At 49.9% G+C, this 18,213-nt stretch overlaps 3 non-coding genes and 3 pseudogenes across 3 annotated transcripts; 3 read left to right on the top strand and 3 right to left on the bottom strand.

The window, feature by feature from the left end:
* Window positions 1-1,382: 1,382 nt before the first annotated feature.
* Window positions 1,383-1,600, top strand: LOC139229534 (small nucleolar RNA U3). Its single transcript, XR_011587737.1, has one exon. It is a non-coding gene; the product is annotated as a small nucleolar RNA U3 (small nucleolar RNA).
* A 2,401-nt stretch (window positions 1,601-4,001) lies between these two features.
* LOC139229574 (U2 spliceosomal RNA) lies at window positions 4,002-4,181 on the bottom strand (annotated as a pseudogene).
* Window positions 4,182-7,667: 3,486 nt separating this feature from the next.
* Window positions 7,668-7,884, top strand: LOC139229541 (small nucleolar RNA U3). The gene has a single exon (XR_011587744.1). It is a non-coding gene; the product is annotated as a small nucleolar RNA U3 (small nucleolar RNA).
* Window positions 7,885-10,276: 2,392 nt separating this feature from the next.
* LOC139229567 (U2 spliceosomal RNA) lies at window positions 10,277-10,456 on the bottom strand (annotated as a pseudogene).
* Window positions 10,457-13,897: 3,441 nt separating this feature from the next.
* LOC139229535 (small nucleolar RNA U3) lies at window positions 13,898-14,115 on the top strand. Its single transcript, XR_011587738.1, has one exon. It is a non-coding gene; the product is annotated as a small nucleolar RNA U3 (small nucleolar RNA).
* A 2,399-nt stretch (window positions 14,116-16,514) lies between these two features.
* Window positions 16,515-16,694, bottom strand: LOC139229572 (U2 spliceosomal RNA; annotated as a pseudogene).
* Window positions 16,695-18,213: the final 1,519 nt, after the last annotated feature.

The raw sequence follows: 18,213 nt of genomic DNA, 5'->3' as shown, positions 1-18,213 counted from the left end.
TCCTGTCAAAGGCCTTCTCCTGGTCTAAGCTGATTAAGCAGGTGTCCACCCCCTCCCGCACGTAGGCGATCGTATCCCTGAGTAGCGCCAGGCTATCAGAGATCTTCCTGCCGGGGACAGCGCAGGTCTGGTCCAGGTGAATCACCAGCTCAAGAGCAGAGTTGACCCTGTTGGCGATGACCTTTGACAGGATCTTGTAGTCCACATTGAGCAGCGAAATGGGCCGCCAGTTTTTGATTTCCTCCCTCTCCCCCTTCTGCTTGTAGATGAGGGTGATGATGCTTTTCCTCATCGATTCTGACATACTGCCGGCCAGAAGCATACCCTCGTACACTTCCAGCAGGTCTGGGCCCATCCAGTCCCACAGAGCGAATACAACTCAACCGGTAAGCCGTCGCTTCCGGGAGTTTTATTCGTCTCGAGGGACCGGACAGCCTTTGTCAGCTCGTCCAGAGTTAGCGGGTGGTCCAGACGCTCCCGCTTGCTGTTGTCTAAGACCTACGAGGTAGACGACAAGAAAGACTGGGAGGCCGCGCAGTCTGTGGGCTTGACGTCATAAAGCCTGGCATAGAAGGATTTGCTGATCCTCTGCATGTCAGGCTGTGAAGACGTCACAGAACCACCTTCTTCCTTTAGGCTGGTGATCACAGAGCTCCCTCTGTGTACCTTTTGGAAGAAGAAACGCGAACACGTCTCATCCTGCTCGACGGAGCAGAAGATGATTTTGGAGGACTCTGAGGCAAAGAGCGAGGCTTGCTGGCCCTTCACCTCTTCGAGTTCCTCCGCGACATCGACCCCCATCGACTGCAACAGGAGCAGGTTTTGCGTACTCTCCTGGAGTTGGGACAATTACCTCTGTCTCCCTCTCGCCTCCCGAACACCTTTGATGATGAAGAAACTCTCAATGTTTGTCTCGATTGTTTCCCACCAGTGAATCGGGAAATCACAGAAGGGATTTACGGCTCTCCAACCTTTGTAATCCCCCTTGAGTTCCTCAACATTTTTTGGGGTCAACAGTTTCACGTTGAGCTTCCATATCCTGCCAACTTTCTGATCTTCCTGTGGGAGGCAGTTGGCCAGTAGGAGGCAGTGGTCGGAGAAGAACACCGGCGAGACATCGGTGAATGAATAAACAGAACAGTTGCTGGAGACTGGTGGCTAATTTATGCAAATCACCTGCCTGCTGGGTGATAGCAGAACGACAGAAAACTGTTTTTCTATTTCACATAATTCTAACTTGACAAATGGTGAAATGAGATTAACTGTATTTATATTGGATTTTGTATTGGGCACTGTGAATGGGCGAGAAGCGGATCGGAGCTCAGCCTGTGTTAAAGGGGGTTTGCTGAGGGTGGAGAGCGGCACGGCGGCAGTTTTAAATTAAGACTATACTTTTAGGGATCATTTCTATAGGTTTTTTACTTGAGAAATGTGTTCTAAAGTGTCTGGTCTCACGAACCACGAGGAGGAGTTACAGCATTTCCTTCTGAGCGTGAAGCAGGCCATGAGTGTTGCTTTTTGCAAGAGCTTGTGGCCATTGATGATTGTTCCCTTCTCTCAGTGTGAGAGCTGTGGAGGGAGGAAATGCATTCTGAGTGGTTAGTACTTTAAACATTAAAAATCAGATCTTTTTTTGTTTGTAGAAATGAATTCTTGAGTCTGACATCACTGTAATTCAAGCTTTATTCCAACACAGGTTGTGGCTATGCAATGCTCCAGTTAGTTGAACTGTTTCCAACCGCCTGTGCATTGTAGAAAAGTTTGTACAGGAATCACCTTTGACTGCAAGTGGGTCTGCACGTCGTGTCCTTGAGGCCATATGGATAAAGGACATGGAACCTAGCGGATGGTTCCCTCAGCAGACAGCCAAATTTGGCAGAATGTCTCATCACCAGAACTTTCAAACAATCTTTTTTAAAAATTTCAAAATATACTTTATTCATATAAAAATTTGCACAATACATTGGAAAGCAGTTCAGTACATTTGGATGCGCTCAGCAATTCCATGCAATACATTTGGATGCTGACGGCAGTTCCGTTCAATACATTTGCTTGCTTTACATTTCGAGGTACATTTCAGTACAATCCAGGATACATTGTAATACAGTCATCAAATTAATTTACGAGTGGCACTATACGGTACACGGAATGGGTGAGGGAACAGTTACATTTCTTTGCAACATACATTACCAAACAGAACTTGCATTATACATGGCACTACATAGGTTTTTTTAGATCACGGTGCTCTATGTATACAAAAACTTTACAAGGACAGCCTGAGGGGAGTTTGTCTCATTGCCAGAACTTTCAAACAAGCACCAAGACGTAGACTCGCTGGTGGTCAGAAACACCCTGGTCATTCTGGGCGGTGACTATAACTGCATCATCGATGCGGCTGGACGATCCAGCAGAGCTGACAGCAAGCTGGGCACCACGTCCAGACTCCTGATGGATGCGGTAAAAGACACCAAGCTGTGCGACGTCTTCAGCAACCCTGCAGACGGAGCACCGCTCAGATACACCTGGTCGAGACCAGACAGGTCCGTCCGTTCCAGAATAGACTTCCTGTTTGTGTCCCACACGCTCAAGGTCAGATCCACCGACGTCACGCCGGTGTTCTTCTCTGACCACTGCCTCCTACTGGCCGACTGTCGCCCACAGGAAAACCAGAAAGTTGGCAGAGGGATATGGAAGCTGAACGTGAAACTGTTGACTCCGGAAAACGTGAAGGAACTCAAGAGGGATTACAAAGGTTGGAGAACCGTAAAACCCCTCTGAGATTCCCCGATGCACTGGTGGGAAACAATCAAGACAAACATCAAGAGGTTCTTCATCTTCAAAGGTGTTCAGGAGGCGACAGGGAGACAGTCCAGCCATCCCAGGAATAAGTCTGGTGAATCTTCACTGCACTCCCTCAATAGCAAGAATGTCCTTCCTGAGATTAAAGGACAAATACTGAACACAATATTCCAGGTGAGGCCTCACCAAGGCCCTGTACAACTGCAGTAACACGGGAAATCTCACCCGGCCCGGACACGGAAAGGATTGACAGATTGATAGCTCTTTCTCGATTCTGTGGGTGGTGGTGCATGGCTGTTCTTAGTTGGTGAAGCGATATGTCTGGTTAATTCCGATAACGAACGAGACTCCTCCATGCTAAATAGTTACGTGACATCCGAGCGGTCCGCGTCCAACTTCTTAGAGGGACAAGTGGCGTATAGCCAGACGAGATTGAGCAATAACAGGTCTGTGATGCCCTTAGATGTCCGGGGCTGCACACGCTACACTGAATGGATCAACGTGTGTCTACCCTACGCCGCCAGGTGTGGGTAACCCGTTGAACCCCATTCGTGATAGGGATTGGGAATTGCAATTATTTCCCATGAACGAGGAATTCCCAGTAAGTGCGGGTCATAAGCTCGCGTTGATTAAGTCCCTGCCCTTTGTACACACTGCCCGTCGCTGCTACCGATTGGATGGTTTAGTGAGGTCCTCGGATCGGCCCCGCCGGAGTCGGCAACGGCCCTGGCGGAGCACCGAGAAGACAATCCAACTTGACTATCTGGAGGAAGTAAAAGTCGGAACAAGGTTTCCGTCGGTGAACCTGCGGAAGGATCATTATCGGCCGGGGGCCCGCACGTGGCGGCCTGTCACACCCGTTTTACACTTCAGCCTGAGGCGTGGAGGCCAGCAGGAGTGCTTCCCGGGATGCTGCAGGCTCGAAGGGCTGAATGGCCTACTCCTGCACCTATTTCCTAAGTTTCAATGTTCCTTGCCTTTGACTCTTGATTAGTCATCCTTTGTTGTTTTCCTTGTTTTAAACTCTTTCAGTCTGATACTTTCTACTCTTTTTTTTACTCTTTTTGGCTGTTTGTGTTTTCCTCCGTCCACTATTTGTTATATCTGGATTTTTTTTTTTTGTTCATTCTTGTCAGATCAACTCCAGCGCCAAAGATCACTTTGCGCTATTTACACTTGATCTTAGCCAAAAGGCCGAGAGGGGAAGCTACACCGTTCCTGGAAACACTGCAATACCAGGTCGGTGCGTGGAGTGGACGGGGCAAGCCCCTGTTCCATCTCCCTGTTCCAAAAAACAATTCAATATTTGGTCCCCATAGGGGATATTAAACTGATAAGAACAGATACTACACTTGATCTTAGCCAAAAGGCCGAGAAGCGAGAGCTGTCTTGTGCCATGTGTCCAAGAGAGAGAAGAGAGGAGAGAAAAGTTCCTGGCTTGCGTTTTTTTTTCAAAATATACTTTATTCATAAAAAAAATCTGTACAGTACATTCAATGGCATTTCAGTACATTTCGCTGCGGTCAGCAATCCCATATAATACATCTGGGTGCTGACGGCAGTTCCGTTCGTTACATTTCTTGTTTTTCAGTTCAAGTGCGATTCGGTACAATAAACGGGATACATTGTGGTACATTCACACAAATTACATTTCATGTGTTACAATACAGTGCCCGGAATGGGTAACGGTATATTTACATTTTTCTTTTCAAACATGCATTTCGTAACACACCTTGCATTGTACATGGCACGACATTGGTGTTTACAGATTTGGTGCTCTATGTACACAAAGAGTAAATTACAAGTACAGCCCGAGGGGAGTTTTATACTGATTCCTGCCCCTGGGTTTACCGTGGTGGAAGGACTTTAAACTGTGGCCCTTCCCCACCGTGCCTTTGCGGCGGCTGCACCAATTTTAAGTGCGTCCCTCAGCACGTAATCCTGGATCTTGGATTGCGCCAGTCTGCAACACGCAGACGTGGACATCTCCTTGCTCTGGAAGACCAGCAAGTTTCGGCAAGACCAAAGAGCGTCTTTGACCGAGTTGATGGCCCTCCAGCAGCAGGTGATGTCTGTCTCGGTGTGTGTCCCTGGGAACAGCCCGTCGAGCACAGAGTCCTGTGTTACGGAGCTGCTTGGGATGAACCTCGACAGCAACCACTGCAACTCTTTCCAGACCTGCGTTGCAAAGGCGCAATCCTGAAGGAGATACGTGACAGTCTCGTCCGCCCCGCGGCTGGCCCGGGGGCACCGTGCCGTGTTGCTGAGGCGTCAGCTGTGCATGAACGCTCTGACGGGTAGGGCCCTCCTCACCGCCAACCAAGCTACGTCTTGGTGCTTGTGTGTAAGCTCTGGCGATGAGACGTTCTGCCAAATAAGTTCGACAGTCTGCTCGGGGAACCACCCGACAGGGTCCACCCTCTCCTTCTTTCGTAGGGCGTCCAGGACCTTATGTGCTGACCACTGTTTTATGGCCTTGTGGTCAAAGGGGTTTCTTTTGAAAAACTTTTCCACGAAGGACAGGTGGACAGGCATGGTCCAACTGGTGGGGACATTTCGCGGCAGCGTGGCCAGACCCATCCTTCTCAACACCGGGGACAGGTAGAACCTCAGCACGTAGTGACACTTGGTGTTTGTGCACCGGGGGTCTGTGCACAGCTTGATGCAGCCGCATACAAAGGTGGCCATCAGGATGAGGGCTACATTCGGAACATCCTTTCCTCCACTGTCCAGAGATTTGTACATCGTGTCTCTGCGGACTCCGTCCATTTTGGACCTCCAGACAAAGTGGAAGACGGCCCGGGTGACTGCCGCGGCAAAGGAGCGTGAGATGGGCCAGACCTGTGCCACGTACAACAACACTGAGAGCACCTCACTCCTGATGACCAGGTTCTTGCCTGTGATGGAAAGGGAGCGCTGCTCCCAAAATGCCAGCTTCTGTTTGACCTTGGCGATACGCTCGTCCCAGTTTTTGGCGCACGCCCCGTCCGCTCCGAACCATATTCCCAGCACCTTCAGGAAATCTGGCTTGACGGTGAAGGGAATGGAGGCTCGGTCGGTCCAGTGACCAAAGAACATGGCCTCGCTCTTGGTGCGATTGATCTTTGCCCCCGAGGCCAGTTCAAACTGGTCGCAGATTGCGAGCAATCTGCGGACCGACTGCAGGTCCGAGCAAAAGACGGCGACGTCGTCCATGTACAGGGAGGTCTTGACCTGGGCGCCTCCGCTGCCTGGGATTGTCACCCCTCTAATGCCCGCATCCTTCCTGATGGACTCGGCAAAGGGCTCGATACAACACACAAACAAGATAGACGAGAGAGGACAGCCTTGCCTGACTCCAGATCTGATCGGAAAGCTTTCAGTTTCCCACCCGTTGATTAGAACTGCGCTACTGATGTCTGTGTAGAGCAGTTGGACCCAATTGCGGATGCCCTCCCCAAATCCCATTTTGGAGAGCACATCCATCAGGTACGTGTGCGATATCCTGTCAAAGGCCTTCTCCTGGTCTAAGCTGATTAAGCAGGTGTCCACCCTCCTGTCCCGCACGTAGGCGATCGTATCCCTGAGTAGCGTCAGGCTATCAGAGATCTTCCTGCCGGGGACAGCGCAGGTCTGGTCCGGGTGAATCACCAGCTCAAGAGCAGAGTTGACCCTGTTGGCGATGACCTTCGACAGGATCTTGTAGTCCACATTGAGCAGCGAAATGGGCCGCCAGTTTTTGATTTCCTCCCTCTCCCCCTTCTGCTTGTAGATGAGGGTGATGATGCCGTTCCTCATTGATTCTGACATACTGCCAGCCAGAAGCATACCCCCGTACACTTCCAGCAGGTCTGGGCCCATCCAGTCCCACAGAGCGAATACAACTCGACCGGTGAGCCGTCGCTTCCGGGAGTTTTACTTTGTCTCGAGGGACCGGACAGCCTTTGTCAGCTCGTCCAGAGTTAGCGGGTGGTCCAGACGCTCCCGCTCGCTGTTGTCTAAGACCTACGAGGTAGACGACAAGAAAGACTGGGAGGCCGTGCAGTCTGTGGGCTTGACGTCATAAAGCCTGGCATAGAAGGATTTGCTGATCCTCTGCATGTCAGGCTGTGAAGACGTCACAGAACCACCTTCTTCCTTTAGGCTGGTGATCACAGAGCTCCCTCCGTGTACCTTTTGGAAGAAGAAACGCGAACACGTCTCATCCTGCTCGACGGAGCAGAAGATGATTTTGGAGGACTCTGAGGCAAAGAGCGAGGCTTGCTGGCCCTTCACCTCTTGGAGTTCCTCCGCGACATCGACCCCCATCGACTGCAACAGGAGCAGGTTTTGCATACTCTCCTGGAGTTGGGACAATTACCTCTGTCTCCCTCTCGCCTCCCGAACACCTTTGATGATGAAGAAACTCTCAATGTTTGTCTCGATTGTTTCCCACCAGTGAATCGGGAAATCACAGAAGGGATTTACGGCTCTCCAACCTTTGTAATCCCCCTTGAGTTCCTCAACATTTTTTGGGGTCAACAGTTTCACGTTGAGCTTCCATATCCTCCCAACTTTCTGGTCTTCCTGTGGGAGGCAGTTGGCCAGTAGGAGGCAGTGGTCGGAGAAGAACACCGGCGAGACATCGGTGAATGAATAAACAGAACAGTTGCTGGAGACTGGTGGCTAATTTATGCAAATCACCTGCCTGCTGGGTGATAGCAGAACGACAGAAAACTGTTTTTCTATTTCACATAATTCTAACTTGACAAATGGTGAAATGAGATTAACTGTATTTATATTGGATTTTGTATTGGGCACTGTGAATGGGCGAGAAGTGGATCGGAGCTCAGCCTGTGTTAAAGGGGGTTTGCTGAGGGTGGAGAGCGGCACGGCGGCAGTTTTAAATTAAGACTATACTTTTAGGGATTATTTCTATAGGTTTTTACTTGAGAAATGTGTTCTAAAGTGTCTGGTCTCACGAACCACGAGGAGGAGTTACAGCATTTCCTTCTGAGCGTGAAGCAGGCCATGAGTGTTGCTTTTTGCAAGAGCTTGTGGCCATTGATGACTGTTCCCTTCTCTCAGTGTGAGAGCTGTGGAGGGAGGAAATGCATTCTGAGTGGTTAGTACTTTAAAAATTAAAAATCAGATTTTTTTGTTTGTAGAAATGAATTCTTGAGTCTGACATCACTGTAATTCAAGCTTTATTCCAACACAGGTTGTGGCTATGCAATGCTCCAGTTAGTTGAACCGTTTCCAACTGCCTGTGCATTGTAGAAAAGTTTGTACAGGAATCACCTTTGACTGCAAGTGGGTCTGCAGGTCGTGTCCTTGAGGCCATATGGATAAAGAACATGGAACCTAGCGGATGGTTCCCTCAGCAGACAGCCAAATTTGGCAGAATGTCTCATCACCAGAACTTTCAAACAACCTTTTTTAAAAATTTCAAAATATACTTTATTCATATAAAAATTTGCACAATACATTGGAAAGCAGTTCAGTACATTTGGATGCACTCAGCAATTGCATGCAATACATTTGGATGCTGATGGCAGTTCCGTTCAATAAATTTGCTTGCTTTACATATCGAGGTACATTTCAGTACAATCCAGGATACATTGTAATACAGTCATCAAATGAATCTACGAGTGCCACTATACGGTACACGCAATGGGTGAGGGAACAGTTACATTTCTTTGCAACATACATTACCAAACAGAACTTGCATTATACATGGCACTACATAGGTTTTTTTAGATCACGGTGCTCTATGTATACAAAAAGTTTACAAGGAGGGGAGTTTGTCTCATCGCCAGAACTTTCAAACAAGCACCAAGACGTAGACTCGCTGGTGGTCAGAAACACCCTGGTCATTCTGGGCGGTGACTTCAACTGCATCATCGATGTGGCTGGATGATCCAGCAGAGCCGACAGCAAACTGGACACCACATCCAAACTCCTGATGGATGCGGTAAAAGATGCCAAGCTGTGCGACGTCTTCAGCAACCCTGCAGACGGAGCACCGCTCAGATACACCTGGTCGAGACCAGACGGGTCCGTCCGTTCCAGAATAGACTTCCTGTTTGTGTCCCACACGCTCAAGGTCAGATCCACCGACGTCACGCCGGTGTTCTTCTCTGACCACTGCCTCCTACTGGCCGACTGTCGCCCACAGGAAAACCAGAAAGTTGGCAGAGGGGTATGGAAGCTGAACGTGAAACTGTTGACTCCGGAAAACGTGAAGGAACTGAAGAGGGATTACAAAGGTTGGAGTACCATAAAACCCCTCTGAGATTCCCCGATGCACTGGTGGGAAACAATCAAGACAAACATCAAGAGGTTCTTCATCTTCAAAGGTGTTCAGGAGGCGACAGGGTGACAGTCCAGCCATCCCAGGAATAAGTCTGGTGAATCTTCGCTGCACTCCCTCAATAGCAAGAATGTCCTTCCTGAGATTAAAGGACAAATACTGAGCACAATATTCCAGGTGAGGCCTCACCAAGGCCCTGTACAACTGCAGTAACACGGGAAATCTCACCCGGCCCGGACACGGAAAGGATTGACAGATTGATAGCTCTTTCTCGATTCTGTGGGTGGTGGTGCATGGCTGTCCTCAGTTGGTGGAGCGATTTGTCTGGTTAATTCCGATAACGAACGAGACTCCTCCATGCTAAATAGTTACGTGACACCCGAGCGGTCCGCGTCCAACTTCTTAGAGGGACAAGTGGCGTATAGCCAGACGAGATTGAGCAATAACAGGTCTGTGATGCCCTTAGATGTCCGGGGCTGCACACGCGCTACACTGAATGGATCAGCGTGTGTCTACCCTACGCCGCCAGGTGTGGGTAACCCGTTGAACCCCATTCGTGATAGGGATTGGGAATTGCAATTATTTCCCATGAACGAGGAATTCCCAGTAAGTGCGGGTCATAAGCTCGCGTTGATTAAGTCCCTGCCCTTTGTACACACTGCCCGTCGCTACTACCGATTGGATGGTTTAGTGAGGTCCTCGGATCGGCCCCGCCGGAGTCGGCAACGGCCCTGGCGGAGCACCGAGAAGACGATCCAACTTGACTATCTGGAGGAAGTAAAAGTCGGAACAAGGTTTCCATCGGTGAACCTGCGGAAGGATCATTATCGGCCGGGGGCCCGCACGTGGCGGCCTGTCACACCCGTTTTACACTTCAGCCTGAGGCGTGGAGGCCAGCAGGAGTGCTTCCCGGGATGCTGCAGGCTCGAAGGGCTGAATGGCCTACTCCTGCACCTATTTCCTAAGTTTCAATGTTCCTTGTCTTTGACTCTTGATTAGTCATCCTTTGTTGTTTTCCTTGTTTTAAACTCTTTCAGTCTGATACTTTCTACTCTTTTTTTACTCTTTTTGGCTGTTTGTGTTTTCCTCCGTCCACTATTTGTTATATCTGGATTTTTTTTTTTTGTTCATTCTTGTCAGATCAACTCCAGCGCCAAAGATCACTTTGCGCTATTTACACTTGATCTTAGCCAAAAGGCCGAGAGGGGAAGCTGCACCGTTCCTGGAAACACTGCAATACCAGGTCGGTGCGTGGAGTGGACGGGGCAAGCCCCTGTTCCATCTCCCTGTTCCAAAAAACAATTCAATATTTGGTCCCCATAGGGGATATTAAACTGATAAGAACAGATACTACACTTGATCTTAGCCAAAAGGCCGAGAAGCGAGGGCTGTCTTGTGCCATGTGTCCAAGAGAGAGAAGAGAGGAGAGAAAAGTTCCTGGCTTGCGTTTTTTTTTCAAAATATACTTTATTCATAAAAAAAATCTGTACAGTACATTCAATGGCATTTCAGTACATTTCGCTGCGGTCAGCAATCCCATATAATACATCTGGGTGCTGACGGCAGTTCCGTTCGTTACATTTCTTGTTTTTCAGTTCAAGTGCGATTCGGTACAATAAACGGGATACATTGTGGTACATTCACACAAATTACATTTCATGTGTTACAATACAGTGCTCGGAATGGGTGACGGTATATTTACATTTTACATGGCACGACATTGGTGTTTATAGATTTGGTGCTCTATGTACACAAAGAGTAAATTACAAGTACAGCCCGAGGGGGGTTTTGTACTGATTCCAGCCCCTGGGTTTACCGTGGTGGAAGGACTTTAAACTGTGGCCCTTCCCCACCGTGCCTTTGCGGCGACTGCACCAATTTTAAGTGCGACCCTCAGCACGTAATCCTGGATCTTGGATTGCGCCAGTCTGCAACACGCAGATGTGGACATCTCCTTGCTCTGGAAGACCAGCAAGTTTCGGCAAGACCAAAGAGCGTCTTTGACCGAGTTGATGGCCCTCCAGCAGCAGGTGATGTCTGTCTCGGTGTGTGTCCCTGGGAACAGCCCGTAGAGCACAGAGTCCTGTGTTACGGAGCTGCTTGGGATGAACCTCGACAGCAACCACTGCAACTCTTTCCAGACCTGCGTTGCAAAGGCGCAATCCTGAAGGAGATACGTGACAGTCTCGTCCGCCCCGCAGCTGGCCCGGGGGCACCGTGCCGTGCTGCTGAGGCGTCAGCTGTGCATGAACGTTCTGACGGGTAGGGCGCTTCTCACCGCCAACCAAGCTACGTCTTGGTGCTTGTGTGTAAGCTCTGGCGATGAGACGTTCTGCCAAATAAGTTCGACAGTCTGCTCGGGGAACCACCCGACAGAGTCCACCCTCTCCTTCTTTCGTAGGGCGTCCAGGACCTTACGTGCTGACCACTGTTTGATGGCCTTGTGGTCAAAGGGGTTTCTTTTGAAAAACTTTTCCACGAAGGCAGGTGGACAGGCATGGTCCAACTGGTGGGGGCGTTTCGCGGCAGCGTGGCCAGACCCATCCTTCTCAACACCGGGGACAGGTAGAACCTCAGCACGTAGTGACACTTGGTGTTTGTGCACCGGGGGTCTGTGCACAGCTTGATGCAGCCGCACACAAAGGTGGCCGTCAGGATGAGGGCCACATTCGGAACATCCTTTCCTACACTGTCCAGAGATTTGTACATCGTGTCTCTGCGGACTCGGTCCATTTTGGACCTCCAGACAAAGTGGAAGACGGCCCGGGTGACTGCCGCGGCAAAGGAGCGTGAGATGGGCCAGACCTGTGCCACGTACAACAACACCGAGAGCACCTCAGTCCTGATGACCAGGTTCTTGCCTGTGATGGAAAGGGAGCGCTGCTCCCAAAATGCCAGTTTCTGTTTGATTTGGCGATACGCTCGTCCCAGTTTTTGGCGCACGCCACGTCCGCTCCGAACCATATTCCCAGCACCTTCAGGAAATCTGGCTTGACGGTGAAGGGAATGGAGGCTCGGTCGGTCCAGTGACCAAAGAGCATGGCCTCGCTCTTGGTGCGATTGACCTTTGCTCCCGAGGCCAGTTCAAACTGGTCGCAGATTGCGAGCAATCTGCGGACCGACTGCGGGTCCGAGCAAAAGACGGCGACGTCGTCCATGTTCAGGGAGGTCTTGACCTGGGCGCCTCCGCTGCCTGGGATCGTCACCCCTCTAATGCCCGCATCCTTCCTGATGGACTCGGCAAAGGGCTCGATACAACACACAAACAAGACAGACGAGAGAGGACAGCCTTGCCTGACTCCAGATCTGATCGGAAAGCTTTCAGTTTCCCACCCGTTGATTAGAACTGCGCTACTGATGTCTGTGTAGAGCAGTTTGACCCAATTGCGGATGCCCTCCCCAAATTCCATTTTGGAGAGCACATCCATCAGGTACGTGTGCGATATCCTGTCAAAGGCCTTCTCCTGGTCTAAGCTGATTAAGCAGGTGTCCACCCCCTCCCGCACGTAGGCGATCGTATCCCTGAGTAGCGCCAGGCTATCAGAGATCTTCCTGCCGGGGACAGCGCAGGTCTGGTCCAGGTGAATCACCAGCTCAAGAGCAGAGTTGACCCTGTTGGCGATGACCTTTGACAGGATCTTGTAGTCCACATTGAGCAGCGAAATGGGCCGCCAGTTTTTGATTTCCTCCCTCTCCCCCTTCTGCTTGTAGATGAGGGTGATGATGCTTTTCCTCATCGATTCTGACATACTGCCGGCCAGAAGCATACCCCCGTACACTTCCAGCCGGTCTGGGCCCATCCAGTCCCACAGAGCGAATACAACTCGACCGGTAAGCCGTCACTTCCGGGAGTTTTATTCGTCTCGAGGGACCGGACAGCCTTTGTCAGCTCGTCCAGAGTTAGCGGGTGGTCCAGATGCTCCCGCTCGCTGTTGTCTAAGACCTACGAGGTAGACGACAAGAAAGACTGGGAGGCCGCGCAGTCTGTGGGCTTGACGTCATAAAGCCTGGCATAGAAGGATTTGCTGATCCTCAGCATGTCAGGCTGTGAAGACGTCACAGAACCACCTTCTTCCTTTAGGCTGGTGATCACAGAGCTCCCTCCGTGTACCTTTTGGAAGAAGAAACGCGAACACGTCTCATCCTGCTCGACGGAGCAGAAGATGATTTTGGAGGACTCTGAGGCAAAGAGCGAGGCTTGCTGGCCCTTCACCTCTTGGAGTTTCTCCGCGACATCGACCCCCATCGACTGCAACAGGAGCAGGTTTTGCGTACTCTCCTGGAGTTGGGACAATTACCTCTGTCTCCCTCTCGCCTCCCGAACACCTTTGATGATGAAGAAACTCTCAATGTTTGTCTCGATTGTTTCCCACCAGTGAATCGGGAAATCACAGAAGGGATTTACGGCTCTCCAACCTTTGTAATCCCCCTTGAGTTCCTCAACATTTTTTGGGGTCAACAGTTTCACGTTGAGCTTCCATATCCTGCCAACTTTCTGATCTTCCTGTGGGAGGCAGTTGGCCAGTAGGAGGCAGTGGTCGGAGAAGAACACCGGCGAGACATCGGTGAATGAATAAACAGAACAGTTGCTGGAGACTGGTGGCTAATTTATGCAAATCACCTGCCTGCTGGGTGATAGCAGAACGACAGAAAACTGTTTTTCTATTTCACATAATTCTAACTTGACAAATGGTGAAATGAGATTAACTGTATTTATATTGGATTTTGTATTGGGCACTGTGAATGGGCGAGAAGTGGATCGGAGCTCAGCCTGTGTTAAAGGGGGTTTGCTGAGGGTGGAGAGCGGCACGGCGGCAGTTTTAAATTAAGACTATACTTTTAGGGATCATTTCTATAGGTTTTTTACTTGAGAAATGTGTTCTAAAGTGTCTGGTCTCATGAACCACGAGGAGGAGTTACAGCATTTCCTTCTGAGCGTGAAGCAGGCCATGAGTGTTGCTTTTTGCAAGAGCTTGTGGCCATTGATGACTGTTCCCTTCTCTCAGTGTGAGAGCTGTGGAGGGAGGAAATGCATTCTGAGTGGTTAGTACTTTAAACATTAAAAATCAGATCTTTTTTATTTGTACAAATGAATTCTTGAGTTTGACATCACTGTAATTCAAGCTTTATTCCAACACAGGGTGTGGCTATGCAATGCTCCAGTTAGTTGAACCGTTTCCAACTGCCTGTGCATTGTAGAAAAGTTTGTACAGGAATCACCTTTGACTGCAAGTGGGTCTGCACGTCGTGTCCTTGAGGCCATATGGATAAAGGACATGGAACCTAGCGGATGGTTCCCTCAGCAGACAGCCAAATTTGGCAGAATGTCTCATCACCAGAACTTTCAAACAATCTTTTTTAAAAATTTCAAAATATACTTTATTCATATAAAAATTTGCACAATACATTGGAAAGCAGTTCAGTACATTTGGATGCGCTCAGCAATTCCATGCAATACATTTGGATGCTGACGGCAGTTCCGTTCAATACATTTGCTTGCTTTACATTTCGAGGTACATTTCAGTACAATCCAGGATACATTGTAATACAGTCATCAAATTAATTTACGAGTGGCACTATACGGTACACGGAATGGGTGAGGGAACAGTTACATTTCTTTGCAACATACATTACCAAACAGAACTTGCATTATACATGGCACTACATAGGTTTTTTTAGATCACGGTGCTCTATGTATACAAAAAGTTTACAAGGACAGCCTGAGGGGAGTTTGTCTCATTGCCAGAACTTTCAAACAAGCACCAAGACGTAGACTCGCTGGTGGTCAGAAACACCCTGGTCATTCTGGGCGGTGACTTCAACTGCATCATCGATGCGGCTGGATGATCCAGCAGAGCCGACAGCAAACTGGATGCCACGTCCAAACTCCTGATGAATGCGGTAAAAGACGCCAAGCTGTGCGACATCTTCCGCAACCCTGCAGACGGAGCACCGCTCAGATACACCTGGTCGAGACCAGACGGGTCCGTCCGTTCCAGAATAGACTTCCTGTTTGTGTCCCACACGCTCAAGGTCAGATCCACCGACGTCACGCCGGTGTTCTTCTCTGACCACTGCCTCCTACTGGCCGACTGTCGCCCACAGGAAAACCAGAAAGTTGGCAGAGGGATATGGAAGCTGAACGTGAAACTGTTGACTCCGGAAAACGTGAAGGAACTCAAGAGGGATTACAAAGGTTGGAGAACCGTAAAACCCCTCTGAGATTCCCCGATGCACTGGTGGGAAACAATCAAGACAAACATCAAGAGGTTCTTCATCTTCAAAGGTGTTCAGGAGGCGACAGGGAGACAGTCCAGCCATCCCAAGAATCAGTCTGGTGAATCTTCGCTGCACTCCCTCAATAGCAAGAATGTCCTTTCTGAGATTAAGGAACAAATACTGAACACAATATTCCAGGTGAGGCCTCACCAAGGCCCTGTACAACTGCAGTAACACGGGAAATCTCACCCGGCCCGGACACGGAAAGGATTGACAGATTGATAGCTCTTTCTCGATTCTGTGGGTGGTGGTGCATGGCTGTCCTTAGTTGGTGGAGCGATTTGTCTGGTTAATTCCGATAACGAACGAGACTCCTCCATGCTAAATAGTTACGTGACATCCGAGCGGTCCGCGTCCAACTTCTTAGAGGGACAAGTGGCATATAGCCAGACGAGATTGAGCAATAACAGGTCTGTGATGCCCTTAGATATCCGGAGCTGCACACGCTACACTGAATGGATCAGCGTGTGTCTACCCTACGCCGCCAGGTGTGGGTAACCCGTTGAACCCCATTCGTGATAGGGATTGGGAATTGCAATTATTTCCCATGAACGAGGAATTCCCAGTAAGTGCGGGTCATAAGCTCGCGTTGATTAAGTCCCTGCCCTTTGTACACACTGCCCGTCGCTACTACCGATTGGATGGTTTAGTGAGGTCCTCGGATCGGCCCCGCCGGAGTCGGCAACGGCCCTGGCGGAGCGCCGAGAAGACGATCCAACTTGACTATCTGGAGGAAGTAAAAGTCGGAACAAGGTTTCCGTCGGTGAACCTGCGGAAGGATCATTATCGGCCGGGGGCCCGCACGTGGCGGCCTGTCACACCCGTTTTACACTTCAGCCTGAGGCGTGGAGGCCAGCAGGAGTGCTTCCCGGGATGCTGCAGGCTCGAAGGGCTGAATGGCCTACTCCTGCACCTATTTCCTAAGTTTCAATGTTCCTTGCCTTTGACTCTTGATTAGTCATCCTTTGTTGTTTTCCTTGTTTTAAACTCTTTCAGTCTGATACTTTCTACTCTTTTTTTACTCTTTTTGGCTGTTTGTGTTTTCCTCCGTCCACTATTTGTTATATCTGGATTTATTTTTTTTGTTCATTCTTGTCAGATCAACTCCAGCGCCAAAGATCACTTTGCGCTATTTACACTTGATCTTAGCCAAAAGGCCGAGAGGGGAAGCTGCACCGTTCCTGGAAACACTGCAATACCAGGTCGGTGCGTGGAGTGGACGGGGCAAGCCCCTGTTCCATCTCCCTGTTCCAAAAAACAATTCAATATTTGGTCCCCATAGGGGATATTAAACTGATAAGAACAGATACTACACTTGATCTTAGCCAAAAGGCTGAGAAGCGAGGGCTGTCTTGTGCCATGTGTCCAAGAGAGAGAAGAGAGGAGAGAAAATATACTTTATTCATAAAAAAAATCTGTACAGTACATTCAATGGCATTTCAGTACATTTCGCTGCGGTCAGCAATCCCATATAATACATCTGGGTGCTGACGGCAGTTCCGTTCGTTACATTTCTTGTTTTTCAGTTCAAGTGCGATTCGGTACAAAAAAACGGGATACATTGTGGTACATGCACACAAATTACATTTCATGTGTTACAATACAGTGCCCGGAATGGGTGACGGTATATTTACATTTTTCTTTTCAAACATGCATTTCGTAACACACCTTGCATTGTACATGGCACGACATTGGTGTTTATAGATTTGGTGCTCTATGTACACAAAGAGTAAATTACAAGTACAGCCCGAGAGGGGTTTTGTACTGATTCCATCCCCTGGGTTTACCGTGGTGGAAGGACTTTAAACTGTGGCCCTTCCCCACCGTGCCTTTGCGGCGACTGCACCAATTTTAAGTGCGTCCCTCAGCACGTAATCCTGGATCTTGGATTGCGCCAGTCTGCAACACACAGACGTGGACATCTCCTTGCTCTGGAAGACCAGCAAGTTTCGGCAAGACCAAAGAGTGTCTTTGACCGAATTGATGGCCCTCCAGCAGCAGGTGATGTCTGTCTCGGTGTGTGTCCCTGGGAACAGCCCGTAGAGCACAGAGTCCTGTGTTACGGAGCTGCTTGGGATGAACCTCGACAGCAACCACTGCAACTCTTTCCAGACCTGCGTTGCAAAGGCGCAATCCTGAAGGAGATACGTGACAGTCTCGTCCGCCCCGCAGCTGGCCCGGGGGCACCGTGCCGTGCTGCTGAGGCGTCAGCTGTGCATGAACGCTCTGACGGGTAGGGCCCTCCTCACCGCCAACCAAGCTACGTCTTGGTGCTTGTGTGTAAGCTCTGGCGATGAGACGTTCTGCCAAATAAGTTCGACAGTCTGCTCAGGGAACCACCCGACAGGGTCCACCCTCTCCTTTCGTAGGGCGTCCAGGACCTTACGTGCTGACCACTGTTTGATGGCCTTGTGGTCAAAGGGGTTTCTTTTGAAAAACTTTTCCACGAAGGACAGGTGGACAGGCATGGTCCAACTGGTGGGGGCGTTTCGCGGCAGCGTGGCCAGACCCATCCTTCTCAACACCGGGGACAGGTAGAACCTCAGCACGTAGTGACACTTGGTGTTTGTGCACCGGGGGTCTGTGCACAGCTTGATGCAGCCGCACACAAAGGTGGCCGTCAGGATGAGGGCCACATTCGGAACATCCTTTCCTCCACTGTCCAGAGATTTGTACATCGTGTCTCTGCGGACACGGTCCATTTTGGACCTCCAGACAAAGTGGAAGACGGCCCGGGTGACTGCCGCGGCAAAGGAGCGTGAGATGGACCATACCTGTGCCACGTACAACAACACCGAGAGCACCTCAGTCCTGATGACCAGGTTCTTGCCTGTGATGGAAAGGGAGCGCTGCTCCCAAAATGC

The sequence above is a fragment of the Pristiophorus japonicus genome, chromosome 18 (assembly GCF_044704955.1).
Source record: "Pristiophorus japonicus isolate sPriJap1 chromosome 18, sPriJap1.hap1, whole genome shotgun sequence".
Lineage (NCBI taxonomy): Eukaryota > Metazoa > Chordata > Chondrichthyes > Pristiophoridae > Pristiophorus > Pristiophorus japonicus.
Note: the sequence above shows the minus strand (reverse complement) of the source record. Positions and strands in the feature narration are given on the sequence as shown.